The sequence below is a fragment of the Triticum urartu genome, chromosome 7 (assembly GCF_003073215.2).
Source record: "Triticum urartu cultivar G1812 chromosome 7, Tu2.1, whole genome shotgun sequence".
NCBI classification, from domain to species: domain Eukaryota; kingdom Viridiplantae; phylum Streptophyta; class Magnoliopsida; order Poales; family Poaceae; genus Triticum; species Triticum urartu.
In genome coordinates, this window is record NC_053028.1 from 647521883 (window position 1) to 647537735 (window position 15853).

Genomic DNA, 15853 nt, shown 5'->3' on the forward strand with positions numbered 1-15853 from the left:
CCTCGGCGTCGCCAGTGTTCGGACATCGGATCCGTACTATGTTCGCCGTTTGCAGTTTCATCGTGCTCTGCCGCTGGGTCAATGTGGTCGTCGTTTCCTCTGGAGTCGACTGGAGTTTATTTTCTCTTGCACTGTTATCGTTGTTTTTGCCGAGGGGATTTTGAGCGGCGCCTATGCCGACGCTTTGCTTGCTTCTCGAGGGAGCTATTCTTCGTTGCATCCCCTCGTTCTTCGTCATTGTTTTCTTTGGGTGTATCCACCATGTATATGTCATGTGGTGAAGTGGCTGTCCAGCGCCCTGTGGGCACTGGTTCCTGTTCCTCTCCTGCATCATCGTCCATGCCGTCGATGTCTTCGGAGTCGAAATCGAGCATGTCGGTTAAATCATCGACAGAGGCTACTAAGTGGGTGGTGGGTGGGCAGCGAATTTCTTCGGTCCGCATCCCATTCTAGCCGGACATAGTTCGGCCAAGGATCTCCTGACAAGGAGAGAGACCTTTATGAATTTAGCACCATCGCCGAAAGGTGAGTGCTGAAAGATACTGCGGAGGTGAACTCCATGATCGGCGCCAATCGGATTCGATAGGCACGGACGCATGCGGCTCGGAGTCCGTGGCCGGAGACGAATCCAGTGGTTCGGCAACACGGCTCTCGTGAGGGGTGAAGTCAGTATCCGGCTCTATCGCCACTGAGAGTGCGGCCTCCATGGGGGTCTATCCACGTGTCCTCGGATGGCGCAATTTGCTCCGGATTGAAGCAGAGTAGTTGCAGGTGTGATCTCCGAACACTGTCCGACACAGAGTTACGTCATGCTCGCCGTGATTGTGCGGCGCACCTGACATGGGCTCGAATCCGTCGAAGATCAAGTCTCCGAGATGTCGGCAGTGTAGTTTAAGTTTCCGAACCTGACCTGATGGGCCAGGGGCGTAGCTCTCGATCTGCTTCAGATGGCAAGCGAGTGGCTCACAGTGCGAAGCCCGAATTACGAAGATCTGTCCGGGGAGGAAAACCTCACCTGGACCGCATCGTTACCGATGATCGAAGGAGCCATCAAGCCTTAGGTGACACACAGTGGAACTCTCATGAAAGCACAATGTCGGTGTCAAAACCGGCGGATCTCGGGTAGGGGGTCCCGAACTGTGCGTCTAGGCGATGGTAACAGGAGGGGGGACACGATGTTACCAGGTTCGGGCCTCTCGAATGAGGTAATACCCTACTCCTGCTTGATTGATCTTGATGATATGAGTATTACAAGAGTTGATCTACCACGAGATCGTAGAGGCTAAACCCTAGAAGCTAGCCTATGGTATGATTGTTGTTGTCCTACGGACTAAACCTCCGGTTTATATAGACACCGGAGGGGGCTAGGGTTACACAGAGTCGGTTACAAGGAAGAGATCTACATATCCGTATTGCCAAGCTGCTTCCATGCCAAGGAGAGTCCCCATCCCGACAACGGGACGAAAGTCTTCAATCTGTATTCATAGTCCAACAGTCCGGCAAAGGATATAGTCCGGCTGTCCGGAGACTCCCTAATCCATGACTCCCTCAGTCATGCTGGGGGCTTTCCTCGTACTCCTCATCATCGTCCTTGGAGCAGGAGTGGTGACCGTGGCGAGGGCCCCGGCTGCTGCGAAGATCCCCCCGGCCACCATCGTCGGGGCCGCCCAGGAGGCTGTCGTCGGGGATGCGGGGGTGTCGGTGTCAAAACCGGCGGATCTTGGGTAGGGGGTCCTGAACTGTGCGTCTAGGCGGATGGTAACAGGAGGCAGGGGACACAATGTTTTACCCAGGTTCGGGCCCTCTTGATGGAGGTAAAACCCTACGTCCTGCTTGATTAATATTGATGATATGGGTAGTACAAGAGTATATCTACCACGAGATCAGAGAGGCTAAACCCTAGAAGCTAGCCTATGGTATGATTGTTGTTCGTCCTACGGACTAAAACCCTCCGGTTTATATAGACACCGGAGAGGGCTAGGGTTACACAGAGTCGGTTACAATGGTAGGAGATCTACATATCCGTATCGCCAAGCTTGCCTTCCACGCCAAGGAAAGTCCCTTCCGGACACGGGACGAAGTCTTCAATCTTGTATCTTCATAGTCCAGGAGTCCGGCCGAAGGTATAGTCCGGCTATCCGGACACCCCCTAATCCAGGACTCCCTCAGTAGCCCCTGAACCAGGCTTCAATGACGACGAGTCCGACGTGCAGATTGTCTTCGGCATTGCAAGGCGGGTTCCTCCTCCAAGTACTTCATAGAAGATTTTGAACACAAAGGTAGTGTCCGGCTCTGCAAAATAAGTTTCCACATATTGCCATAGAGAGAATAATATTTACACAAATCTAATCTGCTGACGTATTCCGTAGCGTGACATCACACACGGCCAAGTCTTTATTCGAATCGTTACTGTCCCACCTCAGCGTTAGCGAGGCGGTTTCCTTGGCACGTCTTGTCAAAGCAGAGATCGTGTCCCCTTATTCCGGGATTCTCATCAATACGGGCGTGGGTAACCCAACCGCGCCATTGACTACGGCGCTTGGGAGATAAGCGAGTTTTACCAGGCTGGTGGGGACGCATAGTCGCGTCGCCCATATAAGGGGATAAGGATCCACCTTTTCATCCACGCCTTCTTCCTCCTTTGCCTATCCATTTCCGCGCACTCGAGCTCCAGCGCCCAAGTCCGCACACCCCACCTCAACCTTCTCCAGCCATGTCCGGAGCGGGAGGCAAGTGGATGGTCTCCTCTGTTACGTAGGGACACATCAAAAAACTGAGGAAGGCCAGATACTTGTCTAACGACATTGCGCACCGGCTCATGTTCTACTATGGCCTGGATTTCCACGATCTGGCCCCGAACTTTGTCCTCAACCATCTCGGCGTTTATCATCGTGTGCGAGGCTTTCTTCGCATCCGCCCCCATTTCGGCCTATGGCTCAAGACTTTCAATGTCAAGCCAAAGGTGGTGCGCGGCACCAGGCAGAGTGCGGAGGCGCCATGGTGGGCAAGATGCCCAACGTCCTATGGCTCGAGGGCTCCTTCGTGGAGTCCCTAAAGGGGTGGCAGTCGGGGTGGTTTTACATCACCGAGCCGCGCGACCCTGAATGGGTCGCAGCCCCCGAGTTCCGATCCGGACCCCCTACGCGGCTCGCCTCCTGGAAAGAGACGGCCTGTCGTGGGGTAAAAAAGGAGAGCTGACCGGACTCCAAACATGCGTCCAAACCCTGGTGGACAAGAAGCTCAAACTTGTCAACGTAGTCCAGGTTATGCTCATCCGCCGGATCCTCCCGTGTCAACAACGGGCTTTCAACCTGTGGGAGTTCGACCCGGCGCGGCACCGAACTCTGAGCAGGCTCTTCGACACGACGTACGAAGATGCCTGGAAGGTGCTTTTCAAGGGCGCCGAGGCCCCCGCATCCGCTACCGAGGATCGCGGATTCAGCACGCAGCGTCACGCTCGTGTGGTAAGTTGTTTTTACCTTTTACAGGGTATTAGTCTTTCATAGTTTGACTCCATGTGGGATCTAAGCTCCCTTACCTTTGACAGGATTGGCAGGAGACGTCCGGACAGATCAACTGTCCGGCTCCTTTGCCCGAAGGCCCAGCGACGCTCGCTTGGCGAAGCTGCTGGTTCGGCACCCTACGTGGTGCCGGAGAAGAAGGCCAAGAAGAAGGCCACGGGACTCGAAAGAGTGCCCAGCGCCAGGAGGTGTCGGATTCATCATCCGACGACTCCAAGGCGCACTCCTCCCATGAAGACGAGGAGGAGGAAGAAGAGACCTCTCCCCCTCCAGCGGGGGGAGGGAAGAAAAGGAAGGCCGCCCCAACTGGGGAGGCCGAAGGGTCCAAGAGGGGGAAGACCCCTCCTCCGGACTACTCCACCAACGCCGACGACGGCGAAGAGGAGTGGCCGCACAGGGCCAAGCCCCTGGCGAGATCGTAAGTATCCGGATACCAGAGTGATTCATAGTATTCCCCCATTGCACAGCTTTTCCTTACGTCGAACATGTCTATGCAGTCCGCCCAAGGCCGGGCTCGACGAGTCGTCGAGCGGCTCCCTGGATTCGTCGGATGTGAATTCGCTTCCGGCGGCTACCTCCCCCCACCCTACGGACGACGCCGAGGTGGCGTCCCAACAGGTTCCAAGCCAGGAGGAGGTGGTCCTGGAGGCGCCGCAAGGCGACCTCCCGGACTCCAGGCATGAAGGGGATAGAACCCCCAAGGGCTCTAAGTCCGGCTTTGAGCCGGACACCGCGCCGGAACCTTCAACGGTTCCGGACTCCGGTAGGCAGCCTCCTTCCAAGAGGAGCAAGCCTACCGAGCCGGTGACCTCCGTCCAACCGGAGGCACCGGACAATTTGCTGGAGGTGCTTAACGGCGCCTCCATCGACGAGGAGCACCGCACTATTATGAGTGCGGTGATCCAGAAGGTTCAGTCCGCCAAGAGCGGACTGACTGAAGCCTGTGCCAGCCTTCTAACAGGCTTTGAGGTAAGTAAAGAATATGTAAAAATATTACCGCATAGACAGTAGCCCCTGATGCTCTGTTCGGCGTTCGGAAAGAAAAGCCGAATAGAGGATCTAATAACATTCGCAGGAGTCTAACAAAAGTCAAGTCAATATGCGTATGCAGGCTTCGCTGCTAGCATCCGCCGCACTGACGGAGGTGGGCACGCTGAAGCAGAACCTCGAGCGGTCCGAGCAAGAGCTCGGCCTAGCCAAGCAGCAGCTCGAGGAGAAGGAAGGTAAGAAATACCTTATTGAAATATGTGAAAGGTGCAATTGCAAAAAGTGACAGGATTAACGCGGCTATTGTAGGGGCCACAACTGAGGTGGCGACCCTTAAGCAAGCGCTGTCCGAGGCCGAGAAGAGGGGGCCACGGAGCGCACCGAGCGGGAGAAGCATGAGACGCAGGTTGGCGAGGTGCGGCAAGAGCTCCAGGCTCTCATGAAAAAACATGAGAGTTTGGAGCTTGACTCGAAGACGCGAGAGTCTGAGCTCGCGGCGGCCATTGAAGATGCCAAGTCTGCCAAGGCCGAAGCCCAGAAGGCCCTCTAGGAGGTTGAGGCAATAAAAAAGATAGCGGCGGGTAAGGCATTCTTTATGCAAAGCAAGCACGTAAAAGTGAATTACTTGTCACTTACCCGAATCCGGAGCTCTCAGGAGCATTCGCAGACTTGCCCCGTAGCGTGTCGGATGCCGCCGCCTTCTACCGAGCCGAGGAGGGAAGCTCGACGGAGAAGGTGTTCTGGTCTCAGTATGCTGAGGCCGAACACCCGGTGCCCTTAAGCGACCAGCTGAAACAGCTGGTCGAGCTCCATAAGGTGGCCGAACAGGCCATGAAGGGCCTCATAGTCCGGCTGTGGCCTGGAGAGGCCATGCCTGGGAGCTACTTCGGGCTGGTGAGGCGGCTGGTGGAGGCCTGTCCAAGGCTCGAAGTCATCAAGCGCTCCGTATGCATCGAGGGTGCCCGTAGGGCGCTTGCCCGTGCGAAGGTGCACTGGGGCAAGCTGGATGCTGAGAAGCTTGTGAAGGACGGGCCACCGCCGGGCAAGGAGCATCGCAAGCCCGAGATGTATTATGAGGGCGTTCTGAAGGGTGCCCGCCTTGTGGCGGATGAATGTTCCATGGATGTAATTTTTCAGTAAACTCGCTCGTTTTGTCCTGTGCGCTGAAAACTTGTTCATGTGCGCTAAGCAATGCTTTTTGAATTTAAAATATTACCTTCTGTGCGGCCGTTTATCAAATTTGAGAGATGGCGAGTCGTCGGCTTCTGCCCCCATGGCACGAGTGCTGGGGTGTTCGGGATAAACATGAGCGCTCTTTTTCCCATTCTTGGGTCCTTCGAGGGAGGCGCTCAACACAACGAACAAGGCAATCGGACTATAATGCTTGAACACTCTCACTTAGCCATAGAATTCTATAATTTTAAATTTCGGCGAAGCCCCTAGTGTTCGGAAGACCGAGTTCGGGGCGCTATCCACGCCTAGGCCGGACAAAGCCGACTCCTCGCTCTAAGCGGCATAAGTCTTTAGGGACTCGAAAACCTCTCGAACAGCGACCAGCTCTCGCCTCATCATGACGGTCAGTTTTAGCTTTCTCTACTGAGGTGCTTAGCCCAGCTCAACTGGGGCACAATCGCAGTAGTTCTCCTAGTGCTACCTTAGCCGATATAACGGAACGTAAGGTACCAAAACATAGGAGCCGGGCAAACCCAACTATTGACCCAAGACATGATTCGGAGCCGATGCATATAATGCTATAAGTTCGGGGTGCCGCACTTGTGAAAGTGTTCGGACTTCTCACACCGTATTGTGGGGTACTTAAGCCCCTGGCGTATTGGCCGTACCAAAGTGTACGGGTGCAACATGTCATTAATGAACATATATTCGTAAAAAAGAGTAATGCAATAATAGACGGAAGCTATGCATTGTTTATTTAAAAAGGCTGCGATCAAAGCAGGACGATACAAATAGTGCGAATAAGCAAAAGATGGGACTATCAAATATGTCCTTTCCAGGGGCGAGCTGCGGAATGTTATGCGAAACAGGTATACTGCTCGTTATAGAGACCACCTTAGAGTTCCGTAGTGCGGCGTAGCTTTCTGCTTCCCTGGTTGTATCGTTTGTGCGGCAATTGTACTGCCGGACAGGCCTTCCGAAGATGGAGTCCTGAAAAATAAGAGAAAATTAAGAAATCGGCAGCCCCTAGTGCGGTTTAAGCCGTGTTTCGGGCGTGCCGTGATGGTGCCCCTCCCCCTTGTGCCCATGGTATTTCCAGAGCGTAGTTATGTACGCGCAACACTGGTTTCGCAAGTTCGCGAGGGCTGGGGTTGGGGCCGCATTGCTACGCTTGCTCGGACGTGACCCGGGTGGTCTTGTTGTAGGTTACTCCAGGCACGCTTGACGGTGTCCAGACGTTTAATGGCCGGACTAGAGAATTGCCTTGAGAGGCTGCTTTGTACTTCCGCTGCGATAGCCTCCGTATGCTCCTCCGTTCGGAGAGAGCGTTCAGTGTTTCCATTGACCATGATGACTCCTCGAGGGCCTGGCATTTTGAGCTTGAGGTATGCGTAGTGCGACACCACATTGAACTTGGCAAATGTGGTTCGCCCGAGCAGTGCGTGATAGCCACTGCGGAACGGAACTATGTCGAAGATTAACTCCTCGCTTCGGAAATTATCTAGAGATCCAAAGACCACTTCAAGTGTAACTGAGCCTGTACAGTTGGCCTCTACACCTGGTATGACGCCTTTAAAGGTCGTTTTAGTGGGTTTAATCCTCGAGGGATCGATGCCCATTTTCTGCACTGTATCCTGGTAAAGCAGGTTCAGGCTGCTGCCGCCATCCATAAGGACTCTAGTGAGGTGAAATCCGTCAATAATTGGGTCTAGAACCAATGCGGTGAATCCTCCATGACGGGTGCTAGTGGGGTGGTCCCTTCGATCAAAAGTGATCGGGCAGGAAGACCATGGGTTGAACTTTGGGGCGACTGGCTCCATCGCGTATACGTCCCTTAGCGCACGCTTCCGCTCCCTCTTGGGGACGTGGGTTGCGTATATCATGTTTACCGTCCGCACTTGTGGGGGAAAACCTTTCTGTCCACTGTTGTTCGACGGCCAGGGCTCCTCCTCGTCATTGCTATGCAGCCCCTTGTCTCTGCTTTCGGCATTTAACTTACCTGCCTGCTTGAACACCCAACAATCCCTGTTGGTGTGATTGGCTGGTTTTTTGGGGGTGCCATGTATCTGGCATGAGCGGTCGAGTATTCGGTCCAAACTGGACGGGCCCGGAGTATTTTTTGAATGGCTTTTTCTGTTGACCGGGTTTAGAGCCTTTGAATCTGGCATTAACTGCCGTATCCTCAGCATTGTTGCCATTAATGCGGCGCTTTTGCTTGTTGCGACGCGACCTGCCACTGCTGTCCTTGGTATCCGAATTACCAGGGCTCTTGGTCATGTTATTGCTGCGAGCTAGCCAGCTGTCTTCTCCCGCGCAAAAGCGGGTCATAAGTGTCGTGAGGGCTGCCATAGATTTCGGCTTTTCCTGTCCTAGGTGCCGTGCAAGCCACTCGTCGCGGATGTTATGCTTGAAGGCTGCTAGGGCCTCTGCGTCCGGAAAGTCAACGATTTGATTTTTCTTGGTTAGGAACCGTGTCCAGAATTGTCTGGCCGATTCTTCTGGCTGCTGACTTATGTGGCTAAGGTCATCGGCATCTGGTGGTCGCACATAAGTGCCCTAGGAAATTGTCGAGGAATGCGGCTTCCAGGTCCTCCCAACAACCAATTGATTCTGCTGGCAAGCTGTTAAGCCAATGCCGAGCTGGTCCTTTAAGCTTGAGTGGGAGGTATTTGATGGCGTGTAGGTCATCACCGCGGCCATATGGATAGAAGGAGATAGTCCTCGATCCATACCGCAGGATGTGTTGTGCCATCATATGATTCTATGTTCATGAGTTTGAAACCATCAGGGATTTGATGATCCATTACTTCATCTGTGAAGCATAGTGGGTGTGCGGCGCCTCTTTATTGGGCTATATCACGACGCAGCTCAAACGAGCTTTGTCTACTGTGTTCGGCCCGGCCGGATTACTGTATCCGGAGTGACGATTACCGTCTCGTGCCGTGGGGCGCCCACGCGATCCGTAGATCGATCTTGTTTGCCTTGCCTTGTCCTCCAATATATCTCGCAGGTTTGGCGCATTTTCCCGTGCCTTGGTATTTTTTGAGCGGCGCCGGGGTGCGGCTTGAGTGGAGGGCCAAGAGGCCTCTCTGTCGCGGCCACGGGGTGGCCGGTCGGCCGTATCATGCGCTGGTGATGTAGGTTTAGGTGCTTCCTCCTCTAATCGGGATAGCAACCTGTGCTTTGGGTAGCTCTTGGAGGGGCGTTCGAGTTCATACTCTTCGGCCGCAAGGACTTCAGTCCATCTGTCGGCTAGCAAATCTTGATCAGCTCTAAGCTGTTGCTGTTTTTCTTGAGGCTGCTCGCCGTGGCCATAAGCCTGCGTTTGAAACGCTCTTGTTCGACGGGATCCTCCACACGACAAATTCGTCGTCGTCGAGGCTTGCCTCGTCTTCGGAGGGAGGCATATAATTATCGTCCTCGACCTCTCTGTCTGCCGCTCTCTCATGAGGGCTGGCTTCTCCATCCTCCTGCTGAATCTTGCTGGAGGTGGTTGTCTTCGGCATTGTCCGGGGTGTTATTATCTCCTGTGCCGGAATCACCGTTTTTTCTTTGGCGGGATTTAGAGCGGCGCCGCTAACGCCAGCGCTTAGGCTGCTTCTTGGAGGGGTCATCCTCCGCTGTTCCACCGCCATTGCCTTCTTTTGGGGTGTCCACCATGTATATATCATACGATGAGGTGGCTTTCCAGTGCCCTATAGGCGCTGGTTCTTGATCGTCTCCTGCATCGGCGTCCATACCGTCGATGTCTTCGGAGTCGAAGTCGAGCATGTCGGTTAAATCATCGACAGTGGCTACAAAGTGGGTGGTGGGTGGGCTTTGAATTTCTTCATCATCCGCATCCCAACCTCGCTGACCATAGTCCGGCCAGGGCTCTCCTGATAAAGAGGGAGACTTTAGTGAATTCAGAATGTCACCGAAGGGCGAGTGTTGAAAGATGTCCGCGGCAGTGAACTCCATGATCGGCGCCCAATCGGGTTCGATCGGTAGGGGCGCGGAGGGCTCGGAGTCTGGAGAGGAGTCCGACTCCTTGGAGTCACGGGCTTCGCAGAGAATAGGGCTGGTGTTCGGCTCGATCGCCGTAGAGATTGCAGCCCCCGAGGCGGTGTCCAACCACCCATCCTCGATTGGCGCAGTTGGCTCCGAATTAATGGTTGGAGCTGATGCGGGTGCGGCCTCCAGGGCACTGTTCGGTAGCAGAGCTAGATCATGCCCATCGTGACAGTTCTGCGCGCTCGGCTGCAGCTCGAACCCGTCAAAGATTAAGTCTCCTCAGAGGTCGGTCGTGTAGTTCAAACTTCCAAATCTGACCTGATGGCCAGGGGCGTAGCTTTCGATATGCTCCAGATGGCCAAGCGAATTGGCCCGCAGTGCAAAGCCACCAAATACGAAGATCTGTCCGGGGAGAAAAGTCTCACCCTGGATCGCATCGTTGATGATCGGAAGCCATCGGGCCTAAAAGTGACGACACAGAGGAACTCTCATGAAAGCACCAATGTCGGTGTCAAAACCGGCGGATCTCGGGTAGGGGGTCCCGAACTGTGCGTCTAGGCGGATGGTAACAGGAGGCAGGGAGACAATGTTTTACCCAGGTTCGGGCCCTCTTGATGGAGGTAAAACCCTACGTCCTGCTTGATTAATATTGATGATATGGGTAGTACAAGAGTAGATCTACCACGAGATCCAGGAGGCTAAACCCTAGAAGCTAGCCTATGGTATGATTGTGTTCATCCTACGGACTAAAACCCTCCGGTTTATATAGACACCGGAGAGGGTTAGGGTTACACAAAGTCGGTTACAATGGTAGGAGATCTACATATCCGTATCGCCAAGCTTGCCTTCCACGCCAAGGAAAGTCCCTTTCGGACACGGACGAAGTCTTCAATCTTGTATCTTCATAGTCCAGGAGTCCGGCCGAAGGTATAGTCCAGCCATCCGGACCCTAATCCAGACTCCCTCAGACACCATGGTGGAGATAGAACTGTTCTTGACTGCTATCTGGTTTTTATGCTCTACTCTCTTCAAGGATGCCCGTAAGTTTGTATTATCTTGTGATGAATGTCAAAGAATTGGTAATATTAGTAGACGTCAAGAAATGCCTATGAATTATTCACTTGTTATTGAACCATTTGATGTTTGGGGCTTTGACTATATGGGACCTTTTCCTTCCTCTAATGGTTATACACATATTTTAGTTGCTGTTGATTACGTTACTAAGTGGGTAGAAGCTATTCCAACTAGTAGTGCTGATCATAACACTTCTATTAAAATGCTTAAAGAAGTTATTTTTCCAAGATTTGGAGTCCCTAGATATTTAATGACTGATGGTGGTTCACATTTTATTCATGGTGCTTTCCGTAAAATGCTTGCTAAATATGATGTTAATCATAGAATTGCATCTCCTTATCACCCTCAGTCTAGTGGTCAAGTAGAATTGAGTAATAGAGAACTCAAATTAATTTTGCAAAAGACTGTTAATAGGTCTAGAAAGAATTGGTCAGAAACTTGATGATGCATTATGGGCCTATAGAACTGCATATAAAAATCCTATGGGTATGTGTCCGTATAAAATGGTTTATGGAAAAGCATGTCACTTACCTCTCGAACTAGAACACAAGGCTTATTGGGCTATTAAAGAACTTAATTATGATTTTAAACTTGCCGGTGAGAAGAGGTTACTTGATATTAGCTCACTTGATTAGTGGAGAACCCAAGCCTACGAAAATGCCAAGTTGTTTAAAGGAAAAGTTAAAACATGGCATGAATAAAGGATACAAAAGCATGAGTTCAATGTAGGTGATTATGTATTGCTATACAACTCTCGTTTAAGATTTTTTGCAGGAAAGCTTCTCTCTAAATGGGAAGGTCCTTACGTTATCGAGGAGGTCTGCCGTTCTGGCGCCATAAAAATCAACAACTTCGAAGGAACAAATCCGAAGGTGGTGAACGGTCAAAGAATCAAACATTATATCTCAGGTAATCCCATAAATGTTGAAACCAATGTTATCGAAACCGTAACCCCGGAGGAATACATAAGGGACACTTTCCGGAACGTTTCAGACTCTGAAAAGGAATAGGTATGTGGTACGGTAAGTAAACCGACTCCAAAACAGTTTTGAAGGCAATATTTCTCCGTTTTGGAATATTTAGAAAAATAGAAAAATAAGCAGCAGTTCGGGAAGGACACGAGGTGCTCTCTCCGGACTCCGTTTTTGTACACGACACGTATTTTTGCCGGTAAAAATTCATTATATAATCTCCCGGAGGTTTTGACTCCTGTATCACGCAATTATCTCCTGTTTGTGTTTTGAGCTGTCCTACTGTAGATTAGAGCAAGGTATCTTCGCAAGAGTCAGTCGGGGAGAGCCGGGTGTCTCACCCTGCACTGAGATCAATGGCAAACAACAATGTTGACCTCTTTGGGCCAGCAAGGGAGGAAGAGATGGAGGCCGAATTGAAGAGGATAGATGCCATGGAAGAGGATCAAGAAGTCACTTCCCGCTTCCAGCTGGATTCACAATGGGAGAACTGCAGAGCTCAGCTATTCCAAACTCGGTTATCCCTTCCAATGTTAGATTTCTTTCTTATGAGAATATGAAAAAGAGTGTCACTGGTTCTCCCACAGCTATGCAGCACCCTTGGGTGCAGGGAGCTTTGGCTGTTACAGGAAAACTCCGAAAGGAAATAATGGACCTCAAGCAGCAAGTCAACAAGCTTGAGGAGGAGAATCGTATCCTGAGGGGCATCATCGGCAAGAACATCACATCACCATCCCCGAAAAGAGAGACATCACATGGGTATGGGCACTCCACTTGGCAACTGCCAAGCTTGGGGAGGGCCCCGGTATCGTATCATCATCACCTTTATCCTTACCGTTTTCCCTAGTTCGATCCTTTCGATAATATCTTTATCTAGTAGAATAAAAGTTCTTAGTATGATCTAGTCGTGAGTTTTGCTTTATTATCCTTCTATGTAATCGAGTCCTGAGCTATATAATAAAGATTAGTATTGAGTCAAGGGCTTGATTATTTTGCCATGATCCTAAAGGAATAAAAGAAAAGAGAAAGAAATAAAAAGAAACAAAGAGATCATATGAGTCTTATGGAGAGTAATGAGCTCACATAGAAAGATCATGATGAATAAAAGTTGTTGAGGGTTGACAAACACAGTTTTGGTCATCATTGCAATTAATAGGAAGTAATAAAGAAAGAGAGGTCTTCACATATAAATATACTATCTTGGACATCTTTTATGATTGCGAGCACTCATTAAATATGACATGCTAAAGAGTTGACATTGGACAAGGAAGACAACATAATGGGTTATGTTTTCTTACATCTGAGATAAATTATATTGTCTTGGATCTTCCAACATGATGAGCTTGCCTTTCCCCCTCATGCTAGCCAAATTCATTGCACCAAGTAGAGATACTACTTGTGCTTCCAAATACCCTTAAACCAGTCTTGCCATAAGAGTCCACCATATCTACCTATGGATTGAGCAAGATCCATCAAGTCAGTTGTCATCGGTGCAAGCAATAAAAATTGCTCTATAAATATTTATGATTGATTGGTGTGGAGGAATTAAGCTTTATACGAGCGTGTGATATGGAAGTAATAAAAGCGACAGACTGCATAATAAAGGTCCAGATCACAAGTGGCAATATAAAGTGACGTTCTTTCGCATTAAGATTTTGTGCATCCAACCATAAAAGCGCATGACCACCTATGCTTCCCTCTGCGAAGGGCCTATCTTTTACTTTTATCTCCTACAATGCATAAGAGTCGTGGTGATCTTCACCCTTCCTTTTTACATTTTATCCTTTGGCAAGCACAATATGTTGGAAAGATCCTGGTATATATGGCTAATTGGATGTGAGTTTTCATGAACTATTACTGTTGACATTACCCTTGAGGTAAAATCTTGGGAGGCAAAACTATAAGCCCCTATCTTTCTCTGTGTCCGATTAAAACTCCATACCCATAAGTATTGCGTGAGTGTCAGCAATTGTGAAAGATTATATGATAGTTGAGTATGTGGACTTGCTGAAAGGCTCTTATACATTGACTCTTTCCTATGTTATGATAAATTGCAATTGCTTCAATGACTGAGATTGTAGTTTGTTAGTTTTCAATGAAGTTTACGATTCATACTTGATATTGTGATTGAATTATTACTCTAGCATTAGAGACTATATGACAAGAATTATATAAGTTGCTGTTCTAAGAATGATCATGATGCCCTCATGTCTGTATTTTATTTTTATCGACACCTCTATGTCTAAACATGTGGACATATTTTTTGATTCCGGCTTTTCGCTTGAGGACAAGTGAGGTCTAAGCTTGGGGGAGTTGATACGTCCATTTTGCATCATGCTTTTATATCAATATTTATTGCATTACGGGCTGTTATTACACATTATGTCACAATACTTATGCCTATTCTCTCTTATTTTACAAGGTTTACATAAAGAGGGAGAATGCCGGCAGCTAGGATTCTGGGCTGGAAAAGGAGCAAATATTAGAGACCTATTCTGCACAGCTCCAAAAGTCCTGAAACTTCACGGAAGATGTTTTCCAAATATATAAAAAATACACAGCGGAAGAAACTCACCAGGGGGCCACACCCTGCCCACAAGGGTGGGGGCGCGCCCTACCCCCTGGGTGCGCCCCCTACCTCGTGGGGCCCCTGGTGGCCCTCCGGTGGCCATCTTCTGCTATATGGAGTCTTTCGATGGAAAAAATCAAGCCATCTTCTCGGACGAAACTCCACCGCCACGAGGCGGAACCTTGGCGGAACCAATCTAGGGCTCTGGCGGAGCTGTTCTGCCGGGGAAACTTCCCTCCCGGAGGGGGAAATCATCGCCATCGTCATCACCAATCGCTCCTCTCATCGGAGAGGGCAATCTCCATCAACATCTTCATCAGCACCATCTCATCTCAAAACCCTAGTTCATCTCTTGTATCCAATTCTTGTCTCCAAGTCCGGGATTGGTGCTAGTAGGTTGCTAGTAGTGTTAATTACTCCTTGTAGTTGATGCTAGTTGGTTTAATTGTGGAAGATCATATGTTCAGATCCTATAGCATATTAATACCCCTCTGATTATGAACATGTTTATGCTTTGTGAGTAGTTACTTTTGTTCCTGAGGACATGGGAGAAGTCTTGCTATTAGTAGTCATGTGAATTTGGTATTCGTTCGATATTTTGATGAGATGTATGTTGTCTCTCTCTAGTGGTGTTATGTGAACGTCGACTACATGACACTTCACCATTATTTGGGCCTAGAGGAAGGCATTGGGAAGTAATAAGTAGATGATGGGTTGCTAGAGTGACAGAAGCTTAAACCCTAGTTTATGCGTTGCTTCGTAAGGGGCTGATTTGGATCCATATGTTTCATGCTATGGTTAGGTTTACCTTAATACTTTTGTTGTAGTTGCGGATGCTTGCAATAGAGGTTAATCATAAGTGGGATGCTTGTCCAAGTAAGGACAGTACCCAAGCACCGGTCCACCCACATACCAAATTATCAAAGTACCGAACGCGAATCATATGAACGTGATGAAAACTAGCTTGACGATATTCCCATGTGTCCTCGGGAGCGCTTTACATCTATATAAGAGTTTGTCCAGGCTTGTCCTTTGCTACAAAAAGGATTGGGCCACCTTGCTGCACTTTATTTACTTTTTACTTGTTGCTCGTTACAAATTATCCTATCACAAAACTATCTGTTACCACTTATTTCAGTACTTGCAGAGAATACCTTGCTGGAAACCGCTTATCATTTCCTTCTGCTCCTCGTTGGGTTCGACACTCTTACTTATCGAAAGGACTACGATAGATCCCCTATACTTGTGGGTCATCAAGTCTCTTTTCTGTCTCCGTTGCCAGGGAGTGAAGCGCCTTTGGTAGGTGGAATTTGGTAAGGAAAAATTTATATAGTGTGCTGAAATTTACTATCACTTGTTACTATGGAAAGTAATCCTCTGAGGGGCTTGTTCGGGGTATCTTCAACCCGACCAGTAGAGCAAGAGTTGCTCCTCAACCTACTCAACCTACTGAAAATGAAAATGCTTGCTTTGAAGTTCCTTCGGGTATGATAGAAAAACTGCTAGCTAATCCTTTTTTAGGAGATGGAACAAAACATCCTGATGAACATCTGATATATGTGGAT